This window comes from Protopterus annectens, chromosome 17.part0 (genome assembly GCF_019279795.1).
Source record: "Protopterus annectens isolate FY-2018-M chromosome 17.part0, PAN1.0, whole genome shotgun sequence".
NCBI classification, from domain to species: Eukaryota; Metazoa; Chordata; order Ceratodontiformes; family Protopteridae; genus Protopterus; species Protopterus annectens.
Window position 1 is genome coordinate 336105778 of NC_056751.1, and position 25000 is coordinate 336130777.

Consider the following 25000-nt stretch of genomic DNA (forward strand, 5'->3'; position numbering starts at 1 on the left):
TTTTATAGCCTTTCTCTCTGGAAGTCCAGTGAAACTGGGTCACAACAGAGTTCCGTAGCCATAATAATAAAACATGAATACAATTCAAATAAGGACTTCATGAGCAAGACTGCATTTTTTCATCCACATCAGATTATACCATCTTTCCTCATGACTATGGGGAGACTAATTTCTTAGTTTCATTCAGTCTTGATTTCTGCAATTTGCCCAACCAAATATGTAGTAAAGCTGCTACAAATAATATGCACTGTTTTATCAAAAAATATTTCTTCAAACAGCCCTTAAGTTAAAAACTTTCATATCTTCTAAATTAAATGAACTCTGAAGTTCTCGTATAGCCATGGAAGGGCACACTACATGTTTTAGTTAGGTTAATTATTACATAGTTGTTTTATAATACACTGAAGTCTGGTGGGTAGTACATGACATTTCTTGATATGTTGCACTGCATGTTTATGGAATGATCTTCAGGATAACTGACAAACTTCAAATCATAATTTACGTTCCCTAATCCTGCAGTACATAACATTTTATGCATTACACAATCACACAAACAAGACTCCCTGATATTCCATGTGCTCATATGTTCTCTCTGTTTTTGTTTCATTTTGTGTAAGTGTTTCCCATTCATTTCGATGGGATATCATACCAGCGTTGCTTGTCTACTGAGTTGATTTTATGTCACTTTTTAATGAATGTGTTATTTTGTGAATGGCTTTCTATTGTATTTCTGTGGTCATTTTCAATCCTTTTATTAATTTATAAGTTGTTTTTTTGAAATTGTTACAGTAGTATAACAAAAGGTTTGGTTGACTCATTCACAGCTACAGCTCCTTTTTTCATACTACATTTTAATAACCACAGTTCCTTATGATGTCATGACAGTTACTGGGACTGTACTCCTTAACCAAACAACTTACCAATTAATAATAGACAGCACCATGCATCTGAACTTCTTTGCTCAAAAAACTCTGGACAAAGCTAAAAAAAATAAGGGGAGGGCTTAAAATGGGACGTGTTTTTTTTTTTTTTTTACTATTACTTCAATTCACAAACATCGAAAGAACAACAGGTTTTGCATCAATATGCATTTTTTTTAACAATATGTAGTATGAAACACTAATATTTGGCATTATTGACTTGAGTGTACTCCTCCGTGATTTACCAGAAAAACAAATGAAGAACAGTGTTAACATGAGGCAATATCAGGATACTCTGTAAAGTCAGGGATAGCTGAGAAGGATGAGCAACATAATTAAGGCCAAAGTATAAGAAATACAATGACACTTAAGAATGTTAATCTAGAATGCACTGCAATGGAGACAGTAACCACTGTCTGTCATTTGATGTTCATATTATTTACATGCATATTTTCAGAAATCAGTAAGCTACATATGATTGAGGGCAAGGTAAGAAATGCTATGGCTATAAACAGAAAAATACACCATTACTGTCCATACATAATGCACAATAGAGGTATTGCCACTTGTTTTCTGTTAAGAAGATATTCATCATCTCCATATAGATGTAAATACTTCCAAAACCAATTAACTTACAAGCAATAGCATAACATCACGTAAACATAAGAAGGTAACCTAGAAATCTGCTATTAATAATTACAATGAACATTGTAAAGTTTAAATATACTAAGTGCTATTTAAACTATTAAGACACTAAGCATATCTGTTCATATTTGTCTAAATATTTCAATAAGTACACAGAAATTTCTTGCCATCCTGTAAAACTCACGTCTCCTTAACAAAAGAGCTGTTGATTCTATATATTCAGGCTACACTGTTTTATGATATGCAAAGTTGTTTATGAAAACTTTAAAGAGAAAAATATGTTATATTTTTCTGCTTTATTGTGAATGAAGATATGTCTCCTGCTGTAAAGAAAACATTTTACTGCACACATTTCTGTGTGTACCTTTTAAAGAGCATATAAAGTTTACAAGATATCTACATTTGCATGGCTTATGTTTGTCAACTTGAATGTTTAGACAATGTTCAGGAATCTAAGATGTGTGTCATTCCATAACTACTGACTATGGATGAGTTAATATTTTAATTTTGTAAATTAGTTAAATTTTATTTAGTTTCTGGGCGGCGCAGTGGTCCAGTGGTTAACGCTGTCGCCTCACCGCAAGAGGTTCTCCAGTTCGATTATCGGCTGAGGTGCCTTCTGTGCAGAGTTTGCATGTTCTCCCTGCGTTTGCGTGGGTTTCCTCTGCGCACTCCGGTTTCCTACCATATTCTAAAGACATGCATCTGGAGCATTTCTCCCCAGGCCTCTGCTGAAAACAGGATCTGTGGAACCTAGTCGGACTTTCCTGGTCAACAAATGTTAAATAAATTCTAGGTAGTTAGTGCTGTTTGTTAATTTCAAATGTGATTTGTCAGTAAAATACTTTTCTGATTCTTTTGTTACATTCCATGATTTATGTTATTTTTGCTCATTCAGATAACTGTAGATTTCATTTTTAGGGTTTTTTGTACATGGGCAGCTATTTTGGGTGTAGGGGTTACTTTGTGCAGTGCGAGAACATTTTTTCTTTATTCTACCAACTGACAATGGAAAAGTAGTTTGATGAAATTGTGTACATGTGCTGAAGGGTAGATATGTTTTGTTTAGCACCAACCTGCCTATGTTATCAAAGATTAAAAAGTAAAAGCAAAACACCAGGACTTGGAGACGTCTGTAGATTCCAGTATAAAAATCTTTATACGACACAAGCGATTTTGTGGGTAACCCCACTTCTTCAGATGTCTAATACATTTTAAAAACAGCTCTTATTTTAAATATTCTCTTGAGACACATGACTAAAACTAACCAATAGATTATTCTGGTGTGAACAAGCAAATTTAAAGCAACATCCTACAAGATGCATGCCAGTAACTGAACTAGAAATCTGAATGTATATATATATATATATATATATATATATATATATATATATATATGTATACACCTCTAAAAGCCTATTTATAAAGTATCTAGATTCAAATTTCCATAACATTTCAGTTTATAGTCACAAGCACAGAATATATCTGCACATATTTACATTTTCCACTTCTGCTCTGCAAAACACATACAAGCCTGTAAGAAAAGTCAGTAATTTATCATACAAATAACTCCACAGCACATCTTGCCTAAAAAGCTGACAAAGCTTTCACTGAGGACATTTCAGTTCACAAAGAATATATCTGCACATGTTTGCATTTTCCTCTTATGTTCATAACATTTCAGTTTGCAATCACAAGCACAGAATATAACTGCACATATTAACATTTTCCACTCTATTCTCCAGAACACATACAAACCTGTAACAAGAAGTCAGTAATTTATAATACAAACAACTCCACAGCACATCTTGCCTAAAACACTGCTTAGTCTTTAACTTAGGATGCAGGGGTATACATATATATATATATATATATATATATATATATATGTACATATATATATATATATATATATATATATATATATATATATATATATATATTTATTTATTTAATCCATGACCTCTATCAGACCTTAACCTTACTATCCACTTAGCTTCAAGCTCTTCAGTGATGTTCCGTAGATCCCCCCCTTATACTCTCATATGTTCTCCCTATAACTAGAAATTTAAAAGACATCCATATCATTATTAATAGTGTGTCTGGCCAAGGCATTCACTTTGTTCTTTTTACGGATTGCATAAATGTGTTCACGTATTCTTTCCTTCAGAGACGTGTCTGTCTTCCCTACATAGAAACTACAGCACATTGTACAATGGGCCAAGTAGACTAAATGCTTTGTTTCACAGGTGGCAATAATGTCAAACTCATATGTCTTTAAATAATCGCCCTTCTCAAATATTTTATAGCCAAGAATTGGGTCAATCCCTCAGCAATTGCTTGGGAAAACTTTACATCAATGTCAATCAAATATACATGTGCACATAAGTTATGCTATACTAACAAAAAGAAAAAATAATATTTTCAGAATTACTGGTGTAGCCTTTTTGACCTAATCCAAACTAAATAATCTTCCAAAATGTGGGTCACTTACATTACATTCCAGGAAATCCTCCATTGGTATCATATCTGGCCCTATAATCATTAGACATTGTTATCATCACACTGTAACTTTTGATTTTACAAAGTATTTTGTTATATTATTTTGTTATCCTCTGGCATCCATGGTGTATGTTGTAACTATGGTATAAATAGCTGTACATGGTGTAAATAGTTGGTTTATATGGCTATACCCTCCTTACCACTTTTCTTTCTTCTTAAGATAGTCATATACTCCTCCTTCCAAGCCATTTTCCATTTGTATTTCAAGACTGAGCATGACTTTACCTTTGATTTCTCATTGTTTCATCAAAAGGATGACAGCGAGCGGATGGGTGCTCGCCCTAAGAGATTGTTACCTGTAAAAACATATGCAGCAACAACTAAATCTAACAATTTTTCATCTAAAGGTACTGTTAATAATTCATCAAGTCCGAGAGTTACCAAAGACTTAACTAACACAAATGATAATGGTCATCTGAGATTGGACAATTTTTTAACTAGCAATGTTGAATTTAAAATGTCTGATAAAAGAATATATACACATTTTTATGATAGAAATGATAATAAGTATAAAAAAGGAACCTTAAAGGAAATGATTTTTGAACTTGGAAGATTATTGCATGTTGTTAAAACAATTAAAGTAGACAATGCATATCTTACTAAATGCATATCCATGGGTATAGTACTGATGGGTTTAAGATTTTTTAAGGTACCCATGGGTATTAATTTAGATACTGATACAAAGAAGGAATTTAATTCTATTTTTAATTCATTTGGAATAAATTATATGAATTTATTGGTTAAAAAGAATGATGAAAAACTTAGTAAAACGGCGGTGGAAGTTGAAAAATTGAATAATGATATAGTGTCTGATGTACTTTTTGCACAATGGCATACATTATATGATAAACAGTTTAAATATGCAGAAAGTAATGCAGAAAAATTATATGAAAGGAAGAACAAGAAATTAAATCAGGATGTTATACAATATAAAGAAAATAGGGCTTATATATGGGGTAATGAGCGTAAACATACTAAGGAAAATAAATGGGATGATCATGCAGTGACACATACAGATGATCATATGAATTTTCAGGGGGGTCGTTATTTCACCCCAGCAACAAAACGGAATTATCAGGGGAATCGGTACAGGCAATACTAGAGAATGGGATGGCACACATTACCCCAGGTGACACTCTAGATAGTGTAAGTCTTGTGGACAATATTGTTAGTAAAGAAGAAGCAAATATTATTCATCAGGTTAATGATCTTACCGTGTACAATTACACCAATTATTGTATAAAGGATGAATTAGGAACCTTATTTATTAAAGGAATGAAATATATACCTGCCGCCAAGTTTAATTTAGTAGACACTATTATGGATGTAAAATTGTATTGTAGAAGATTAAATTTGGCATTAATGTTTAATCACAAGAATAAAAATGATACAATTATAATAGAAAGTAATAAATTAAAGAAAAAAAAGTACATTTATACCACCCCCTAACAAAAAGGTTGAACATTTTGAGGAATTGGTTTGTTCTGATATTTATAATTATAATCAAAATATTAATAAAAAACAAGTGATGGATAATTTGACTATAAAAGAAAGGGAATGTTTAGTAGAACTTATGAATAATAAAAACATCAGAGTAATGAAACCTGATAAAGGTGGGGGGATAGTTTTATACAATACAATTGATTATATCAATGACATTCAAAAAAATATTAATTGACACAGGAAATTATGAAATTACTTCTATCAATGAAATAAAGATAAGTTATAGGAAAATAGATTTAGTATTAGATGAATATTTATTGGATCAGAGAATAACAGAAGATATATATGAATTCATGAAGGTAGACTTTCCCACTCTAGCCACCATTATAGGCATACCAAAGGTGCATAAGAATATTAGTAAACCCCCTTTTCACCCTATCATTTCTGGAAGTAAGTCCAAAACATTTAATATAGGTGTGGTGATAGATAGATGGATTAAGGCCATTTATAGAAATATTCCTCATCTCATTAAAGATTCTTGGATATTTCTTGCTCAACTCACACCTGATAAATGGAATGAGAATTTAACATATATAACTATTGATGTCGTGGACTTATTTTCATGTATCCCAAAAGAACAGGGACTTGAAGATTTTTGCAATAGCCTTAGAAAATATTCTAATTTGACATGGGATCAAATTAATTTGATAACTGATATGATGGAAATAGTTTTGAATAATAACTTTATATACTATGAAGGTGAATATTTTAAACAAACAAGGGGTGTGGCTATGGGGGCTTCATGTGCCCCTATATTTGCAAATATGGTCATGCTAGAGTGGGAAAATACAATTTTATTTAATTGTAAATATTATGAAAATATTTCTAATTATATGAGGTTTCTTGATGATATGTTTGTTTTATGGAAAAGACCAGTTGAAATCATAAGTGAATTTATAGATTATTTGAACAACACAAGTAGTTTTCTTAAATTCATAGTGTTAGTTACAAAGGGATCTCTTACCTGGATACTTATATAAAACATACGGATTTTGGATTCCAATCAGAGATATATAGGAAGAAAACATTTTCGAATGCATATATGGAATTCACAAGTCACCATCCAAGACATATGTTAAAAAACATCTTTAAGGGTCAATGCATCAGAGCTGCCAGGGTGTCATCAAACTATGAAACTATGACAAAGGAAATATAATTTATAACTTCTATGTTTATTAATAGAGGCTACCCGGAAGGTTTGTTGAAGGATGTTTCGCAATTTGTTATTAAGGAATGGGGTAATAAATATTGTCCTATATTAGGAATAGGACAAGATATTAGTAGTGTGAAAAAAGGAAAATTGGAAAATGTTTCAATTAATAGAGTACACTCATTAACTTATTCCCCATATGTGAATGAAATTATGAATATAATATTTAAATACTGGAAGAATTTAACACTAGCTGATGATATCAAACATATATTAGGTGACAAACCCAGTTTTGTGTTTAAGATGGGTTTGAACATCAAGAGGTTATTACAACTAGGGAGTATAGAATGAGACAGATATAACAGTAACAAGGCTACCACTAAATGTGGGTCATGTAATCAATGTTATTTGATTAATGAGAGTGATGGAATACAACTACAGAATTTTAATAGGACTTACATCAAATTTAGAAGAGGGAATTGTAACAGTAAGAACATTATTTATTTAGCTAGTTGTCCATCATGCCCTGCTTACTATATTGGCAAAACAGAGAGACTATTTAAGAAAATAATTTATGATCATGTTTATAGAATTAGGGTACATGGTACCAAGAATGCTTTATATAGACATGTAGAGAAGAAAGGTGAACATCATAGTTTCAGGTTTGCCATAATAGATCAAGTTTTTACATCAAATAGAGGGGGCAATTTCAAAGCAATACTAAGCAAAAAAGAAAGCATTTGGCAAGTGGTGACTGATGCCACAAAGGAACCGGGTATAAATGATTTTATTTCTATCAAACCCTTTCTAATGTTGGCTTGATTGGTTTTATCACTAGTTGTAATTGAATTATGTATGTATTATATGTTGGATATTTTAATGGGGTATGAAGTATGGCATTGTAATTCTATGATTTAGTGGTTTTTAGGAAAAGTATTCACATTTATTTATTATTTAAGGTTTTAGCAAATATTTTCGATATATTGGTTGTGTTTATAAGTATGGTTTTAAAATTATGTATAAATTATATCATGCACTGGCACTTTAAATTCTTGCCTCTAGAATGGAGCCAAAAAGATTTTAAAAGGATTGTATAGTGAGCTTATCAGCTGTTCTGAGGGAGTCTGCGATAAGCGGATGAAAGCACTTAACAGTTGTTCATGTGGATTGTAGTTTTTCAATATTGTGGTTTGAGTTTATTAAACAAATATTTGGATATACATCAATTTTGCCTTATTCGAGTAAGCCTGCACGTTACTTTTTTAAAACCTAGCTGGGACGGTGAGTTGACCGTCTTGTTTTATCAGTTCTGGTGTTGCCGTTTATGTTTGAATTTCTAGACTCTGACTGTAATAGGTTATTGGGGGTCTTTACTGCTTATATTATTCTCTAAGATGTAAGTTTCCCTGTAAGATAACTGCTGTTTTATAAATTCATAGTTTTTGTACTGTTTTATATATATATATATATATATATATATATATATATATATATATATATACACCTATACTTTCCAGCTTCCTGTAATGACTTACAGTTTTTCCTTTGTATGTTTGAAAAGTTTGTAAAATTCAATACAAATATATTTGAAAAAAAAAACTGATCTGGATATTCAAACTTAGAGGTTTTGTCTATATATTTACAAAAATTACATCTGCCACATTTTTTGTACCTTTTTCTATGGCTGGCCTTACAGGGCCATGCTTCCTATCATTGACCTTAAGTTGACATAACTGTCTCGTCAAAGATTTATAGTTCTTCAGTGAATACTTGTGTTTCACATGTATCAGTCTACTAATGCGCTTATCTAGTCTCAATATATTCCAATGTTCCTCTATCACATTCTTATACTTCCAAGCAACTTTAGAGTGGTAAAATGATATTCTAGTTTGTTTATTTTCTCTAATATTATCTTTCTGTCCATCACTGTGTACTTCTCTAAATTCTTCACCCCTAGAGAAGTATGGTTTAGCCTTTACGCATCTCTGTTTACTCACTTCCTTAATGCTGCTCTGTATATTACTAATATCATACCCCCTCTCTAATAAATCACTGCTAGTTTGCTCAACTTGCTGAACAAAATCTTCATCTGTCACATTCAGTCTTGATGCTATATAAAACTGGTTCTGAATGACATTTCGAAAAATATATGAGGGGTGCATACTATCTTTAGCTAATAAATGGTTTACATGGCATTCTTTCTTGTGCAGATGAGTGACCACAGTGCCATACTTTTTTCTTTTCAACAATAACATCTAAGAAACATTAAAAACAATTTGCACACATCATCAGGCATCACCATAGCTACATGCTGCATGATAAGACTACAAGGATTCCAGGTGTTTCCATACCTAGAAGACTGGCTTATTTCCGCCCCCACCAGACATCTTTTGGAAGAAGCCCTGGCACACACTCCTCACTGCACAAAGGCTAGGCATAACCATAAACTGGCAAAAATCCATTCTCACCCCATCTCAGTCCACAGAATTCATAGGGTCATCTTGGATACAAAGAATTGCAGAGCATCCATTCCAGAGCACAGAATTCTAAGGATAACGCAACAACTGATCCCAATCCTTTCAAGGGAGAAATCCACAGCTCACTCTGTCCTACAGCTGTTGGGTTCCATGGCAGCCTCCATCACCATTGTTCCCCTGGCCAGATTTCATATGAGGCTTCTACAATGGCTACTGCACACCCAATGGTATCCTTTTCAGCATTCTCTTTCAGCCAAGATTTGAATAACCCACAGGTGCAAACAGGATTTAAATTGGTGGATGACCCACAACCCATCACAATGGTCTTGCCCCTTCTCCACCCAGCAACCCAAGGCTACAGTGACCACGGATGCCTCTCTGATGGGGTGGGGGTGGGGGGGGCTATGTCAGGGACAGACAGTCCAAGGCACTTGGCCGGAATTGGAGGCCCAACTGCATATAAATGTTCCAGAGCTGAGGGCGGTGCTTCTGGCGTTGCATGCATTCCATCTCCTGCTGCCATCTGGGACGATTGCAATTCAATCAGACAACATGGCGGTGGTCTGGTACATCAGCAAACAAGGTGGAACCAAATCTTACCCCCTTTGTCGAGAGGCCAAGAGGATATGGCAGTGGACGATGGCTACCAACCGTTTTCTTCTAGCAACGCACATTCCCGGGAGTTCCAAAGTGATAACAGACAGACTCAGCAGGTGCATTCTACAACCTCATGAGTAGTCTCCGAATCCCTTGATAATGGCGAAGATCTTCCACTGCTGGGGCCATCCTTGCTGCGACCTCTTTGCATCCCCAACCAACTATTTTTATTTTATTTTATTTATTTTACATTTGTTGACCGGGATAGTCCAACTGGATGCATGTCCATTTTCAGTGGAGGCCCGGGGAGAAAAGCTTCAAGGGTAAGCAGATACAGCATTACATAATACCAGCATTACATATTACAAAAAGATTATTTACAGAGATTACATAAGTAAGCAAGTTAAACAAGTTCCACAGGTTAAAGTTAGTCCTGAGCACAAGTCAGGATTAAATTAAATTACACAGTAAACTGGTTAACAGATTTTTACACATTCGAGTTAGCTAGGCTTGATACATTGACATAGCCAGTTAAGTGACAAATGTTGTTTGAGTCTAGTTTTAAATTGACCTAAGGTGGAAAGTAAGGTAATATCAGCTGGAAGTGAGTTCCAGGATCTACTTACAGAGTTTGCAAAGAGAGAATCACCGGCTGTGTTATTAATTTTGCTAGTCTGAATTAGTAGTTTGTTAGAGGATCGAAGTGGTCTAGGATTGTTATAGGGGGTGATAATATTTTTAAGTGCAGGAGTATTGTCCGGATTATAGAGGATTTTATAGGCCATAATCAGTTGGTTATACTGGATTAGGCTAGGTAGTTCAACCAACCAAGCTGATTTAGATCGATGCAATGATGTGTCCTAAAAGGTGTGTCCTAAAAGGCAGCCCAGTGGCAAACCTGGCAATGTGGTTGTAGCAAATTGAGAGTTTGTTAAGGACAGTCGTGTTCAAATTCGAGAGTAGAGGGGATGCATACAGAAGGGTTGAAAGAAGGTGAGAGCGAGCTATGGGAATTTTAGCTGGAGGGGTTAGGAAGGCTTTTATTCTGTAAAGTGACCCTAGTTTTTTATTGATGATTTTGATAGTTTGGTTAACATGTAGGTCAAATTTGAGATTATTGTCTATGATGACACCTAATAGTTTTGTAGATGGGTCAGGGGAGATTATTGTGCCATCATTTGATTTTATGGTAAAGGTGAAAGCGGTAGTCCTACATGTTGGTGAAAATAACAGCATTTTAGTTTTTTTGGGATTTAGGATCAGACGATGTTCAGAAAGCCAGTTTTCTATTGTATTAAAGGTGGTCTGGGTAGCTGACCATAACTCTACTGGAGATGTGGCTGAGCAAATCAGAGTAGAGTCATCAGCATATTGGATACAGCTGACTTTTGGGATGACAGTATAAAGGTCGTTAATGAAGATGGAGAACAGCAAGGGCCCTAGTATAGAGCCTTGTGGTACTCCAGGGTGTTAGGTAGAAGGTTAGAGAGTTTGTTCTGCCAGAGGACAGCCTGCTGTCGACCATTCAGGTAGGATTGAAACCATTGGAGGGCTCCAGTATCTAGACAGAATGTTTGCAGGGTGTGGATTAAAAGTTGGTGATCAACCATATCGAATACCTTGGAAAGATCCAAAAAGAGGGCTGAGGATATATAATTATTGTTGCGATTATGGTTTATGGTGTTAGTAAAGGCTAGGAGGGCTGAAGTAGTGCTGTGATGAGGATGGAAGCCATGCTGAGTGTCTGCCATAAGGCGATTTTGGATTAGGTGGTGCATGAATTGTCTATGAATACATTTTTCCATAATCTTTGCAAGTGGAGAGAGTATAGCTATTGGCCTATAATTGGAGAATTCAGTAGAGTTGCCTCCTTTGTGAAGTGGGATAACATAGGATATTTTCCAGATGGTGGGAATTTTAGCTTCTACTATGGTTCGATTGATTAGTATTGAGACGGGGTAAGGAATAGCATCAGCTGATTTTTGTAGGTACTCGGCAGGGAGTTGATCAGCAGAAAGTGTAGTGGGTTTTAATTTTTTGATCAAGGTACGGATAAGTGAAGTGGCGACTGGTTGGAAGCTGAACGCAAGTAGGTTTCTAGGGGTGCTACTTTCAGAACCAGGGGAGCTAGGAGGTAGTTGGCTAGCTAGGGCTTGAATTGTTTCAGTAAAGAATTGGTTAAAACTATCAGAAACAGCTTCAGGGGTTTTATCAATAGTAGCAGCAGGGATTGGGGTTGAAGTTTGTCCAGGATGTAGTAGATTATTTAAACTTGCCCAAAACTTCTGAGGGTTATTTTGATTTACTGTCTGTAAATTACAGTAGTATTGTTTTTTGTCTTGTAACATAGATTTTTTGGTTTCGTTCCTGGATTGCCTGTATTTAATGTGATCTTGAGGGTCTTTAGAAGAACGCCATAAAGCCCATGCTTTGTTTCTAAGGGTAATTTTGAGTTTAGACTCTATAGAAAGCCATGGTGCGGTTTTTGCCTTGGTTCTCTTTGAACAAACAGGTGCATGCAAATCAAGGATCTCAAGGAATTTGTTGTTAAAGTATGCTACTGCTTCCTCTAAGGGGAGGTGTTTTAGAATAGACCAATTACATGAGTTTAGTTCTTGTTGGAATTTGGCAGGGTCAAAGTTTTTATTGTTTCTAACCTTTCTGAGTAAGGGTTGTTGGGAATTAATGGTTTTGTGCTTAATTACATATGTGAGAAGGTGATCGCTTAGGCCATTAAGGAGGTACCAGAGGTGTACAGTTGGGGGTGACTGTTTATGAGTACCTAGTCAAGTATACTTTCTTTTTGGTTGGGTTTACCTATACTGGTAGGGGTGGATATGATTTGTGTAAATGCATGCAGGTTAATATGGGTGGTTGGGGATTCTAAGGAACAGGTGCCCCAGTCTATGTTAAAGTCTCCAAGTAGTAGGGTTTCTTGAGGGTAGTGACATGATAACCAGTGCAGGATATCTTCAAATGTAGATAAATTGTTACCTGGGGGAATGTACATACAGATTATATTAATGCATTTATTTTTATTAAGTTGCAATTTGGTGGCAAGAATCTCAGAGTTATTAATCTGAGGAGGTTGTATTACATCTATGGTGACATTCAACTCAGATTTATAGAGTACAGCTACCCCACCCCCCTTCCTCGAAGCACGATCCTGCCTGTGTATGTTGTACCCAGGTGGTAACACTTCATTGTCTTTAGTGTTCAGATAAACAGAGAATCTCAGGGGAGTGGACATCCAGAAGTGCATGCAATTCATGTACCTTGTTATTAATGCTTCTAATATTGAGATGACAGACTAGGAGAGAGTTAGTTGGCCTATTAATTGTAGGTTTGTAGCTTAGATTACAAGTAGAGGGGGTATGTGTATCTGAAGTGAGTGGGCCAGGGTTGGGGTGAATATCACCACCAAGTATTAGGTTGAGTCTATACTTGGTGATGAACTTCAGGAATTTGTTTATTAGTTTGTGGTAGTGTTTGGATCTAGAGCTAATGTGCCTGGGGTTGAGATGCTGATAGACTGAACAAGATGTCGGATAGGATCTGGTACTGTAAGTATGGGTGAAGGTGGAAGGATTTACAGCTGGGGTGATAGTATGGCCTTTTGGGACCTGAAATCCTGTAAGAAACTGGTTTTCATACAAGGTAAAGAGGTATGGTGTGAACAAGAGGGGTGTGAACAAGAGGGGTAGTAAAGAGGAATATATCATTATATGTGATTCAGCTAGTGAGTGAAGGAACTGTTTTACCTGGTGATTCAACACCAGAAGATAGAGTGGTGAGGTAAAGGTACTGGAAGGGGGGATGGGAGAATGCCAGATGAAAGCTAATAGGTGCTATTTTATTTTTTTTATTTATTTTTATTTTACATTTGTTAACCGGGCTAGTCTAGCTGGATACATGTCCATTTTCAGTAGAGGCCCGGGGAGAAAAGCTCCACAGATAATTCGATACAAAGAGACATATTAATAAAAAAAATTAAGCACAATAAGAATATACATGTAGTAATAAGTACAACAAAAAACCTAGGGCACTTACGAAAGTTTTACTAGGTCGTAGAAGCAAAATTATAAAAATTGTATTAGCTCAGTAGAAGTGAACATTAAAAAGCTAAAGATTAGCTGTTAGTTTTCAAAAATTTGTCAAAGAGAAAGATGTAAAGCAGGAGATATAAAGGAATTAATGTAGTAATACAAGAGAGGGAAAGAGTGAGAAACAGTAGTCAAGTAAGGAGACGAGGTAGGAAGATGGAAGGGAGGGTGGTGGAGAGAAAAGTAGGAGTGAGTCAAAGCATGAGAGGAGAGCAACAGGGCAAGACAAAAGAAATGGTATGTCTGGTATTAATCACTGAATAAAGTTATAGTTGAGTAGGGGAGTGTGGAAGGTTAGTCAGGAGTCCTGCAGGAACAAAGCCAGTGGTTTTGGAAGTACTGCTTGATTTTCTGTTTGAAGAGTGGTAAGGAGGAGGTTAGAGTGATATCAGTGGGTAGCAGATTCCATGTCCTACCTACCGTATTAGTAAACAGAGAGTCACCAGCTAAGTTGTGGGATTTTACAGATTTGGTCATAAGTTTAGAAGAAGATCAAGGGAGGTAAGATTGTTATAAGGGATTAAAAGTTGAGATAGTATAGGGGTGTTATCTGGTTGGTAAAGTATCTTGTGGGCAATAGTAAGTTGTGAGATCATAAGACAGTTTTGAAGCTCTAGCCAGCCTAGGAGTTTTAGGTTATGACAGTGATGTGTTCTGAAAGGGTTACTGGTGGCAAAGCGTGCAATGCTATTGTAACAAGTTGCTAGTTTATTTAGGTTAGCCTTCTTAAGGTTACTGAAAATAGGTGAGGCGTAAAAGAGAGTGGATATCAGATGGGAGTGGGTGATAGTAGCTCTGGTGGAAGGTGTAAGAAATGGTTTGATACGGTAAAGAGAACCTATTTTTTTGTTAACTGTTTTAATGATGTTATTGATGTGTTGATCAAAAGTGAGATTGTTATCAATGGTTATTCCTAGCAGTTTAGTTGTTGTTGCTATTAAATGTAGGTAGTAGAATAGGGGTGGGTGGAATTATCCCAGATGAAAGCAGATAGGATCTAGAAAGTGGAGGAGTGGCTATAGTACTATAAATTTAGAGGTACTGGGGGTGGGAGGTAATTGGGGGCAGGGAGGGGAGCGAAGAGAGCCCGAGCGTAGCGAGGGCGAACATAGCGGGGCTGTTGCAGTTTACAAGGTTTCCTAAGGTGTCCTAAAGCTATAAGGTAAGTATTACAGCTCTAATGTAAGAGTCAATTTACTGCAAAACTACAAATGCAGCAACTACCTCGCCCTGATTCACCCTCCGGGACAGTCACCCAGGGACGCTCTATTCCATGATTGGCCCTTGGGTCTTCTTTATGCATTCCCACCTTTTCCCCTCATTCCCCAGTTTCTGAAGAAAGCCCATCGGTTGAAGAGCAAGGTGATCTTCATAGCACCATATTGGCTTCGTCAGATTTGGTTCCCCTTCCTTTGGCCTCACCTGCTAGATCAACCATGGATTTTCCATCCAACCCCGGAGATGATCTCACATCCACAGAACCTGATTCATCCCAACTTGGACAACCTGAAGCTCACAGCTTGGCTCCTCTAATTCCCTTGATTGCCAGGCAGAATGATCTTTCTTTACCAGTACGGGACATTCTTATTGCAACTCATAAGTCTTCCACTAGAATTACTTATCTAAGCAAGTGGAAAAGATTTACCTTTTGGCTGATAGAAAAACAAGTAGATCCCTTCTCAGCACCTGTGTCGATAATACTAGAGTATCTGGCCGACCTATTCAAGAAGACTTCGGTTGAAAAATATTCGTAATCTCAGGAGCTGGCCGACCGGCACTTGTGAACTGCTTCTGCTTCGGGCACCGCGCGGCAAGAAAGACTGAAGAAAATGGCGTCGGCTGGTTCTTTTATACCCCTGTCACACTGACGTCAGGGAAAAAGCGACGACATCCGACGCCAGACCTAGACTTTGGAATTTGGCCGACCGAGGACCCGCCTGATGGCAGGAAAACCCATCTGTTATGATTGCAGCTGTATGCACGATGAATATCCTGATTCATCCCAACTTGGACAACCTGAAGCGCACAGCTTGTCTCCTCTAATTCCCTTGACTGCCAGGCAGAATGATCTTTCTTTACCAGTACGGGACATTTTTATTGCAACTCATAAGTCTTCCACTAGACTTACTTATCTAAGCAAGTGGAAAAGATTTACCTGTTGGCTGATAGAAAAACAAGTAGATCCCTTCTCAGCACCTGTGTCGATAATACTAGAGTATCTGGCCGACCTATTTCAATCGGGTCTATCGGCCTCTACCATTAGAGTTCATTTGGCTGCAATATCTAATTTCCATGAGGGTGTCCAAGACTCCTCTCTTATGTCACACAAATTATACAAGACCTTCATAAAAGGTGTGAATCATTTGATGCCCCCTTTTAGAGAACCTATTCAGCCATGGGATCTGTCATTATTTCTACAAGCTCTGACAATGCCACCCTTTGAACCAGCTTCTTTTTGCGACCTCAGATATTTGTCATGGAAAACCTTGTTTTTGGTCACCATTACTTCTGCCAGATGTATCTCTGAGCTTCAAGCTTTATGCATCAAGAGTCCATACTTGATTTTTCATAGAGATAAAGTGTCCTTAAGAACTAATCCTTCATTTCTGCCAAAAGTGATCTCTGAAATGTCCATTAATTAAACCACTGAATTGTCAGTTTTCTTTCCCAACCATTCAAACAGAGGAGAGTATTGCCTACATACCCTAGATATTCACAGGCAAATCAACTTTTACTTGAACAGGACTATTCAGGACCTAGATTAGGATCTGCTGTTGCTAAGGTTGCTGTTGCTAAGGTCACATTAGCTAGATGGTTGAAAGACTGTGTGACCTTCATTTATACACAACGTAATATCCCATTGCCTACTACCATGAAGGCTCATTTGACAAGGTCGGTGGCAACTTCTGCTGCCTTCTGCTTCTTTACATGACATCTGTGCAGCTGCAACTTGGGCTGCGCCTCATACCTTCATCAATCATTGCAAATTGGATTTGGCCTCCAGGGGAAGAGCATCTTTCGGTTCTATGGTGCTCAGGAATGTCCTTCCATGAGAGCCTCCCAGGAATAGAGGTAGCTGGTGACTCTGTCCCATGCATAAGGAATGAACGAGGATTAACAATATCAGATAAAGAAGTTATGTCTTACCATAATGTTCCATCTGTATTGTTGATCCTCGTTCAGTCATTATGACCCTCCCTCCTTCCCCCTCCTGTGGCATCTAGTGGATCTCACCATCCGGTTCTCTTAGGTCATTTGACCAGAGGTAGCCTCTACCTTCTTTTGACTTGCAAACTCAACCTGAGGTAACAGGGAGAGGGGGATTATAGGTAAGAGTTTAGCTCAAGAGTTTGTAGCTGACTCGAGCTTGGAAGATGGCCGGCCCAGTTCCGAGGTCGGAACCGATACCCATACGTAAGGAATGAACGAGGATTAACAACATCAGATATGTTATTCATATTGAAATTTAATTAACTGCTTTTAATCTTTTGTGCATCAGCATGCAACTAATTGAGGAGCTGTCAATTAACTGTACAGTGGAATGAAACTCCAGGAATGCCAAGTAAACTGTAAACCTTATAAAACTTATAACTTCATTTAAAGCAAACTGCTAGCACTTGCTTTCTGACAGAATTCAAGTTCTTCATAACTGAAGAAGGAATGTAAAAAAGATATCTGATTTAAATAATCACATTAACTTTAAATGTGTACTGAATAAAAATAAATAAATAAAATAATATGCAAGCTTTTAGGTGTAACTTAGTTTACAAAGAGATCTGTTGTTTTGACTGGTTGGTATTTGATTATGTTACTTTTACTATTTAATGAAACATGGACAAATTATAACTCAGAGTCTGAAGAAGTCTGTTAAACAATGTAGGCAAATATGCGGTACTTTTCTGTCAACGGGGCAACACTTATAATGCACTAGCACGTGCACGCAATGATCGCACAGCGGTTAGCCCTGAAGCGGTTGTTAATGGCTAAAATACACAAAGAGATTATATAAGGCACTTTGTAAGATAAACATTTTTTTATATTTTGGATGTGTTTTCAGCTTCATTTTTTGGTAATTCGCTCATGAGGGAAAAGGGGCTTCAGTGGTCTACTGCAGCTGTAAACTATTCAAAATTTAGGCATTCTGTAAATAGGTCGATCATTTTATTAATATAGATACTTCAACAGTTTACTTGTTTTGCACTACATTATTGACAGAATGCGTGCACCAACAGCTTCACTACCTTATTTCATTTAGAAATAATAACGGTATAATAACAACGGTAGAGGTACTTTACACTCCGCTTCCAGACATTTTGAGAAGAATTTACTTTTTTTTTGTTATGGTCAGTAGGTGTCACTAAATCTGCAGTCTTTTAACGTGGAATTCAAAAATGCTGGCATAATGGGACTAAAGAGATGACAGGAGGGCGAACATACTTGGCAGAGACATTAACAGTAACATACATTGAAAATGGAAGCTTTGTCAAAAAGCACATAACATCATTGTGTTTCTACATTTGTAGTATACTAGATAAGTGCAAGACTAAGGCACAGCCAGTATAAAGTTCAGCAAGTGAGTCACATGAATGTTTCTTCAGACCTTACAGTTATTAGTTACAAAAATAATCAAAAGCAGGCACGGATGATAACCATGTAAATCTCTTTTTTTTTTATTTTGTAGAACGTCTACATTTTGCTAGTAAAACACAATGTAAAATCTACACATAAAGATGACTGAAATAAAAATGTAGAAGTAACCTGTATACGACATTAACAACCAGACATTTCTTTTTTCTTTCTTTCCCCTGACCTGTATGAATTCAGCGCAAGGTCTTGACAACTGAAGCAATGAAAGGCTTTTTCGGTACTTGCATGCGCGTGCTACTGTGTTATAAGTGTTGCCTCGATAACGGAAAAGTACCAAATATGCTTACTCTTGATTTTTTATTTTCTAATAAATGTATCATTCAGTGTTCCAAGCTGTTGTTCTAACATTTTTTTAACCGTAGGTTCATAAGTGAATTCTAGGTTAACTGCCTTAAAAGGCCATTTTAAGCCTAGCCAATAACCTGAGGTGAGAATCAAACGCTGTACCCTGTGTCTGTAAGGTGAAGACTTCAACCATTATGCCAAACCCGCATCAAAATTTATGCTTATATATAGGTTCATAGGTTAGTACTAGGCTAACTGTCTTTGTGGGCCATTTTAAGCCTAGCCAATTACCCTATCCAAGAATCAAAACTAGCACCTTCTGTCTGTAAGATAGATACCCTAACCATTATGCCAACCTCTCTCCATAGCCAGTTTGGCACATTATTGTTGTTTGAAAATTATTCCATTAAGATGACAGAGGCATCTCATGAAGAAGTACAACACGCAGCATATTCGACAACTGGTAGAGTACATCCTGATGTTTTATCAAGATTAATACCTGGGACTAACTGTTTTCAAAATAGTTTCCCTTCACGGTTAGCTATACATTGTACTGGGGAAGGTGGTGCATTTGAAACTGAAGGAGTTGTTTGCAACTTTCAAAATAAGAATAGAATGGATGTTGTTGTAAACCTTTACATGACAATTCTTCTACAGTTTTTTTTATCCCACAGACCAGTAGTTTGAAAAAAATATTTAATATACCAGTTCTTCTTACACAGAGGAAATTAAAAAACAATTTGCCCTTATAATGTTGTTCTGATGAGATAAAAAGGAAGTAGCAAAATACAGGAGGCTTGATTGGGATGTTTTATTTTTAAAGCTACTATGACATCTAACTGAGTTTAGATAAATTTAAGAATATACAAGCAGAACACGGGCACTGGCCATGACCAAAAAGCTTTAAAAAAGATTGAGATAAAGTTCTGGAGAAGGCTGGACTCAATGTGGTCTCCTTAATACTCAAATACAAAGAAAGGCAGATGGGTACTGTGAGGGAGAAGCTAACAAAATATTTGGTGAATTGTAAGAACTTGACATCTCCATCTACATATGGATATTGGATGTTGTCTTTGTCTTCTGTTGTAGACAAGGAGGATTCTGTTTAAGAAAAAGAAAAAAATGCAAAACTCACTAGAGATTTGAATGATTACATCAGCCAATCCAAACGTGCAGAGTTATTGGAAGTAACTCCCATGTCAATGATGTAGTTCCCACCAACCAGGAAATTTATTTTTAGGACTGGAAAAACACCAAAAGATCAGCCAACACTGAAATAAGGGAGAATAAATGAAATTTTCTGTATACCAAAATTAATCAGCCACAAAGAGTGATAACACAAAATACACAAAAAAAATGACTGCATCTACAGATGTACTTCAGAGGCTTGGACCTACAGTGGAGACCACACTTAAGGAGAGCTGGAACAAAGAGCGGCATGCATGCCTGGGCAGGTCCATGAGGTGGATTTGGCAATTGAGAGTTTTTCATCAAAGATCACATATCTTCCATTGATTTCAGTGCTACTAGGACAAACTGGAATCACAGGAAGTATTAATATATTTAAGGTTTATAATCTCTTTAGTAAAAACTTGACCAAGGAAGAGGAATCCTTGCTACAGAATGGGTTTGGGTCCATCTCATCAAAAGAGCATCCATTACAGTGTTACTTCTCTGAAGTTATTTACAAGAAATCTCAGTCTTTCTGCCTTTTTTCTAATAAAAATGATCAAGGTCTAGACCACGGCACTGCTAATATTAGAAAATCAAGTACTTTTATACCACCAAAAAAATCTGTGATTGGATGCCTTGAAAAAAAGTGTGAAAATTTTTATGGTCTCTGATTTAGAAGAAGGAAAATGTATACTATGGATCGGGTTTTATCCTATACCATTGAAATGCCAGAAATTAAAAAGAGTGAAAAAAAATCTGTTGAATTTTGGTCGGCGATAAAGATGTAGAAACAGCTGCAGGGGAGTCCCAGATTAGTATTATTAACAAAAAGTGATTTAAAATCAAGAACATATTAAAGAGATCCAGGGTGTGAAATAACCACGAAAACAGAGTAAATGGAACTAATTTGTGCAACACATGTAAATAATTTAAAGCTATTACCAGAAGCCTTTCTTTTTTCTGTGTAAACACTGATATAGCTTATACTGCCCCAAAGTATTGTAATTGTAAATAACTTTGTGGTGTGTGCTGCTCAGTGTCTAAACCAACAAGAATTTTTATATAGGCAGGACTATTAGATAACTCAGTTCAAAAGTCCATGAGCACTGACATGTCATTAAGAAGAAGAATAACAAGAAAGTGAAACATAGACACATCACAAAATATACTAGTTTTACACATTTTATTTTTTATGTGTTAAATGGTGAATCTGACGTCAGAGGTTGTGATGCTATGGACCTGCCGGACAATAAAGAATATGAGTGGCCGGTGAGACTGAATGCCACAAAAGATGTGTGGTTTATATAATTACATTCATTTTAAATGTGTACTGAATAAACAATAAAGTGTGGGATGCAACTTATATTACATAGAGATCTATTCTTTAATTAGTTGGCCTTTGATGGTGTCATATTACTTTTACTATTTAGTGAAGCATTGGTAAATTGTAACACTGCAGAAATTTGTTAAACAAAACAAACAAAAGTGTTTACTCTTGGCATTTTTATTTTATAATAAAATTGTCATTCAGTGTTCCAAGGTATTGTTTTTACATTTTTTCTTTTATTCTGTTTGTTTTTAACAATAGCACATTTGTGCTTGTTTCATGTGTTTTAAATTGTTTTTGAATTCCAGGAACACAGGTAAAGTGCTTCCAAACTGCTTACAAATCCCAGGATTCAGGGTAATGTGCTCTCGAACTGTTGTGGGCTGAAAACAGTACATCATTCCATGGGCTGTAGAAATGTTGCTGATGGCTAGAGAGGTTTTGTTAATAAATTAGGGAGATCACATCAAAAGGATATATGCCTGTACTATTCTTTTAGTATCCTCTGTTCATTACAGGCTTAATAACGCTCTAAGCTCTTCCAGCACTGTATGTTAAATGACAAAATGGTTGACATAAATTACTGTCTTGTTAAAAAAGAATCTGTGGTTTTCTGCTGGCCATTCAAAGCATTTATAAATCCAATTCACTGGTTGACTTCCTGACTGAAATGTGTGCAGTTTATGTTACAGTGATGCACTTTAGCATTTCATAAGAAGATGAGACCAAACTGTTATAAAGAAAGCAGGAATTTCTGTAAATGATCTGCCAGTGATGATTCTATGTCAATGGAACCAAAGATAACTTTTTTTGAAGGCCAGCACTTGCTCCAGGCATGCTACTCTAAAAGAAAAAAAATGTTTAGTCTTGCTAGCAGTCAACAGGAAAACAGCATCTGTGGTGATGGTTACTTGACAAGCTGGCTTTGAGTGACAGATAAATCTGGTAACCTCTAACAGCTGAAACTCAATGAGCTAGACAGTGATGAGTTTGCCACTGAAATAACAGATGGGACCCCAAAACAAGTAGGATTCCAGGAGTCAACTCCATACCAGCTGAAATCTACAAGGACCTACAATTAAATATCAAGTGTTCCTCACCTCAGATAAACAAAACACCCCAACAAAAATAACTAAACCTCACAGCAAAGTACCCTGAAAAAAATGAACACAAAACATTTTAAAAGTAAACCCAACCTTCTTACAAAGTGACTGAATGCATCACCCATGTATACTCCCTGATTTCTACGTATAATAGCTTTGAGGCTATACATCTTTGGAGTCAAGAGAGAAGGTTAACAAAAACTCAGGTATTTCATATTGTCCAAGTCATATGGCCTTGGATCCTTCAAAAAGTGGCAAATCAAGATTTGAGAAGATAATGAATATAAATAATTTAACAGGTACAGCACTTTAAGTGTGGACAAAACAGGATACAACAACTGTTGTGACTGATAAGCTAACTAGTAATAAACTACTTACTGTATTCTTGATCATTGACAAAGTTTACAGCTAGGTCTAGTCTGATGTTACTGAAAACAATATGTCAAACCTTTTTGCCAAATGACAACTCTAAATAACAATGTGCCTCAAAATATTCATTTACATTAATACATGCAGATTATATGATTTCCATGAACATCTGTTTGAAGACACCGCTCAGATGGCATAGCATGACAAAGCCCTGACTGCAGGCGAGGTGGCTCAGGTTTAGTTAGTGGTGTGTATGACTGATGGATCAGGAAAGAGGGAGGGACGTAACCATTCCACTGGAGGGAAGTGGCACGGGAGTCTCCTGCAATGGACCTTGGTGGAGGCTGGGGTTGTGGCTGAGTAGGAGGAGTGGTCCAAAGGGGAAGGTTACCTGGGTAGATCGCTGAGCTGCTGTGGAGGTAGGATGATACATCGCTACATTCCCACTGTTCCACACACATTACGAGAAAGGGAAAGGAAGGAGTGGGTAGGCAATAAAAAAAAAAAAAAACAACAGAGATACAAAGTTGGGACCCCAGGATGCCCTTAAGATCCATGACCAGCCACAGTGGATCTGACAGTAAGTCCAGGGGAGTTGGAAGTATCTAGTAGACCAGGCATGGATGTAGAGCACTGGGTAGCAGTACCTAGAATGATGTAGGCAGAAAAAAAAAAGACAGACAAACACATGATATTATTACAAAGCTTTTCTTAGAATAGATCTTTTCTTATGTACATCCTCATCATCAATTTGTGGGCTACATTAAAATGGCCAGATATCTGTAGTCATTTCCTTATTAAATAGTACCATCAGGGTAGGCCCCATTCTCACTTCCATTTGGCTTGGGTTTTGATTCCCTTGCCCAGTCAATAAGAAATCAAGCTAGGCCTTTTCACTGATGGCATTCATTTTGCACTAATAGTGATAACACATCTAATTCCAGAAAATTAATTCTTCCTCATTTAGCAGAGGATTATGTTGATAGTTTCCTTAACCCATAACATTTCCCTCACTTTACTGTTTTAGAGTCCAAAATCAGGTTACTGATGAAAGACAGATTTTTCTTCATACAGTAACCCATACAATTTTAGGCTGTAAAGGTGACCATTGCTCCAAGTGAGTAGCTGCACTTTCCATATTTTTGGTTCAAAATCATATAATACAGCTTTCATATGGGAGCACAGATTTCATTTAGGAACACAGTACTTTTCTATTGGGCTCCTCATACCTCTCAACTATCCAGATTTTTGCCTTACATTTTTGCTCTGTTTCTCATAAATTTTTGGTTTTCTGGCAAATTATTGGCAAATCAATGAGGATACAAGTAAAAAAATAATGATAGGCTTTTCAGTTTCAGACTTCATACCTTTCAGAAAATTCAGGCTAATGGGTGACCTGTTATTCTATCAACTTTCTAACTTTATGAAAGCAATATTTAAAAAATGTCCCTATTCTGGGGCCTCTGTCCCCCATGATTTCTGGCGTTGTCCCGATTTCTTGCTCTAAGGTATGTTGGACTCCCAAAGACTAAGAGCCAAGAATCACTACCAACCGAGGCAAAGACTGACTTTTGTTCTAGGTTTTTTATATTCAGTAATCCACACGCCCAAGACAGTGTAGCAAAACTTACTGGTTTTAAGAAATCTTAGTCCATTTTTATGAATTTTAGATTTGTGATAACTGCTATTCTATTAAACATTTTTGCAGTATTTTCAAAAGTACGGGAGATATGATGCTTTTATAAATATTGCAAGAAACTTGCTGTAATAAAATCTGTTGCAGATCAGCAGTCATCTTATGAGCTATGTAAGACATTTGTATTGAGACAAACAGCATGCATTTGGCTTGATCCTTAAAACATGTGATCAGAGTTGTTATTTGCTAGATGTGCTCAAAGTAGTTATAGATTAAGATTAGTTTCTGAGCTAATGTGCACCACAGGGTTTAAAAGCTTTTACTTAGTCAGCATTTTCTTCTGTTCGATATATTTACTTTCTTTTCAGACACTGATCCTTATTTGGGCTTCTTGGGTTGAGTTGTACGACAGCCGCTTTGTTAGCTGAAGTACAGCAGCTCAATTACTTGTCAGTGATTTGTTAACCAGGTAAGTGATGCTGGCCTCTAAACTATTTTAAGCC

At 36.5% G+C, this 25000-nt stretch overlaps 1 protein-coding gene across 1 annotated transcript in view; it reads right to left on the reverse strand.

Annotated features, from left to right (window-relative positions):
- Window positions 1-25000, reverse strand: part of LOC122791436 (myelin regulatory factor-like) — a 796328-nt gene that overhangs the window by 160282 nt on the left and 611046 nt on the right. The window lies entirely within an intron of this gene.